The following is a 3291-nucleotide window of genomic DNA, read 5'->3' on the forward strand; positions in this document are numbered from 1 at the left end:
TAAGGAAATAACTTTGAGCCGTGATCTTGAGACTGAGTACTTGACTAAAGTAGGTGGGGAAAGAAGATTCTGAGCAAAGGTAATATAGCATATTGATATGGTTTGGCTCTGTGTCCCCACCCAGATCTCATCTTGAATTGTAATCCCCACATATGGAGGGAGGGAAGTGATTGGATTATGGGGACAGCTTCCCCTGTGCTGTTCTCACGATAGTGAATGAATTCTCACAAGATCTGACAGTTTTATAGATGGTAGTTTTTCCTGCGTTCACACATGCTTTCTCTTGCCTGCCGCCATGGAAGATGTACCTTTTCCCCTTTTGCCATGATTGTAAGTTTCCTGAGGCCTCCTCAGCCATGCAGAACTGTGAGTCAATTAAACCTCTTTTCTTTATAAATTACCCAGTCTCGGTATTCTTCATAGTAGCATAACAGACTAATACAAGCAATATAACTGGATCAGAGTGAGAAAGCAGAAAAGTGACACAAATGACAGAGGAGAAACAGTTTGGGGAAGGATACTGGGAGCTTAAAGGATTGATGGAAAAGCTTTCAAATGAACAGGATTTAGAAAACTTTGAAGGGCTAGGGAGTAGGAAGTCCAGGAAGTGTATTAGCATACAAATGGTCAGGTCTGGGTGCTACCCACTTGGATGAATCAACATTAACCAATTTCTGCCTCTTTGTCCCTCTGCTCCAGTTCCTGGAGCATACTAATGGTCTTGTTTTCAATATGAGCTTGCCCCCACCTAAGGGAGGACAGAGTGCCTGTCTGATGGCATCCCCAGACTATATCCAATGGGAAAGAAGTTATTTCCTAAAAGAAAAGTGGAATGTAGTTAGGAAGAAAGAATGAATACTGAGCTGCTGCAAACCAACAATGTTCACTATAGGTTGGTGGAGACCAGCCCATGAAGGGTCTTGTGTGTCATAAAGGACATTAGCCCTTATCCTAAGTGCAGTAAGGAATCTGCAGAGGCTGTTGAGCAGGAAGGGGGGAATAACATGATCAGGCTTACATTTCTAGAGGATCCTCTGGCTGATTTGTAAATAATGGGTTAGAATGAGGCTACAGTGGAGGGCAGAGAGCAGCTAGGTCAGAGGCAATGGGGATTTGGCTTACACTGGTAGCAGCAGGGCTGAGAAATTGTTGGATTCAGAATATATTGTAGGTGGAGTCTACAAGAGTTGGGAATAGGTTTTAAATAAGGGATAGGGGAGAGGAGGTTTCAGGTTTGGTGTGCATGGTTAATCTGCAAAATATTGGTCTCATTTTAATAGGAAATTGTGCTCTAGTTTGGGAAGAGCCTCATGAGATACAGCTTCCATGACTTGATCCTAAAAACTTATTCACTTGAAGTACTTCCTAAGGGAAACTTCCTAACTACTTCCTAAGGGAAAAATTTGTCTCTGCTTGTATATACTATACAAGGAGGTAAAATATCTACAATTTTGAAGGCAGGTCCCCAATTTCACATAAGAAAACAAGCTTTTCATTAGATCCCTAAAGCATATGAGTCTGCCCTCAACTAGCAACATAGAAATCCTTGGTTCCAGGCTTCCTCTGAGTGGACAATCTCAAGCTATCTGCTATTCTGTGCGTATTGGAAGCCCAACTGCAAGAAGTGACGGTTAGAGAACAGTAATATGGGCTGACGCCTTGCTCAATTTCCCACAGGGCTGCGCAGGTTTCCCCGTTCTGCGAATGAACCACTCGAGGGGTTCAAAGATTCGAGTCCTAATACGGGAATGAGCCTCTTTGATCTCTTCCGGGGCTTTTTCGGCTTTCCTGGATCTCGGAGTCACAGAGATCCCTTTTTTGGAGGGATGACTCAAGATGAAGATGATGATGAGGAAGAAGAGGAAGAAGGGGGCTCATGGGGCCCTGGGAACCCAAGGTTCCATAGTCCTCAGCACCCCTCCCCCCGCCCTTCCACCCCAAGGAATTTGGTTTTGGCTTCAGTTCAGCCCAGGAGGAGGGATACGTTTCCACGATAACTTCGGCTTTGATTCCCTAGTAGGAGATTTCAATAGCATCTTCAGCAATACGGAGGCCTGGACCTTGCCTTCCCATCCTCCTGAACTTCCAGGTCCTGAGTCAGAGACACCTGGTGACAGACTGCAGGAGGGACAGATACTTCGAGACTCGATTCTTAAGTATTTAGATAGTCACCAGCCCAGGACCTTTGAGGGGGTCTTGGAGAGTGATGCAAGAAGTGAATCCCTCAAAACAGCACCAGACTGGGCCTCCCAGAGACCATTTCATAGGTTTGATGATGTATGGCCTGTGGACCCCCATCCTAGAACCAGAGAGGACAATGATCTTGATTCCCAGGTTTCCCAGGAGGGTTTTGGCCCGGTTCTACAGCCCCAGCCCAGATCCTATTTCAAGAGCATCTCTGTGACCAAGATCACTAAGCCAGATGGGATAGTGGAGGAGCGCTGGACTGTGGTGGACAGTGAGGGCCAGACAGAGACCACAGTAACCCAACACGAAGCAGACAGCAGTCCTAGGGATGATTCAGAATCACCAAGACCTCCAGCCCTGGATGATGCCTTCTCCATCCTGGACTTATTCCTAGGACGTTGGTTCCGGTCCTGGTAGCCTTGTTAACCCCCAGAGGCCTTCAAGTCCTTTCCACCTCTCACCCATTGCCCACCATCAATAAGCTTAGCTTCTCCTCTCGCCCACTCAGGGGCTTGGATATGTGGAATAGTGAATTGGGGGCATGTCAGTTTGTCACTCACCCAAACTGACCAATAAAATCTTTATTTATGCTAAAAAAAGACAATAATAATATGAATATTTATGGCTAACATTTATTGAGTACTTACTATACATTTAAAGATCTAATGCATTATTTCATTCAATCCTTACAAAACTATTAGTAGGTATTATATTTTTTTCTCATGCTATAGATGAGAAGGCAGATGACCAGAGAGGTTAAGAAGAAAACAAATGGGAAAGTGGAATTTCTACCATTGTTGAATTATTACACATTCCAGGCATTTATCTAATCTCATGTAACACTTACCTCACAGCGTAGCTGTCAGGAGTACTATCTCACATTTATTTACAGATGAGGAAACAAGGGCATTGAGAGGAAATGTCATTTGCCCGAATGTATGCAGCTAGTAAATTGCTATAATAGGATTTGAATTTGGGTCTCTCCAACTCCGAATCTCATGTTTTACCCCAGGCTACTTCTCATGACACTTATATGTCTTACCCATGGTCATGTACCATTCCAACAGTCTCGCTGTCTACCATCTACTGAGTAGTCACTATAAG

At 44.4% G+C, this 3291-nt stretch overlaps 1 pseudogene across 1 annotated transcript; it reads left to right on the plus strand.

The window, feature by feature from the left end:
* Positions 1-1653: 1653 nt before the first annotated feature.
* Positions 1654-2786, plus strand: LOC105548811 (annotated as a pseudogene). The gene has a single exon (XR_001007452.1). The product of XR_001007452.1 is annotated as an HCLS1-associated protein X-1 pseudogene (transcript).
* Positions 2787-3291: the final 505 nt, after the last annotated feature.

Source organism: Mandrillus leucophaeus, unplaced genomic scaffold (genome assembly GCF_000951045.1).
Source record: "Mandrillus leucophaeus isolate KB7577 unplaced genomic scaffold, Mleu.le_1.0 Scaffold422, whole genome shotgun sequence".
Taxonomy (NCBI): domain Eukaryota; kingdom Metazoa; phylum Chordata; class Mammalia; order Primates; family Cercopithecidae; genus Mandrillus; species Mandrillus leucophaeus.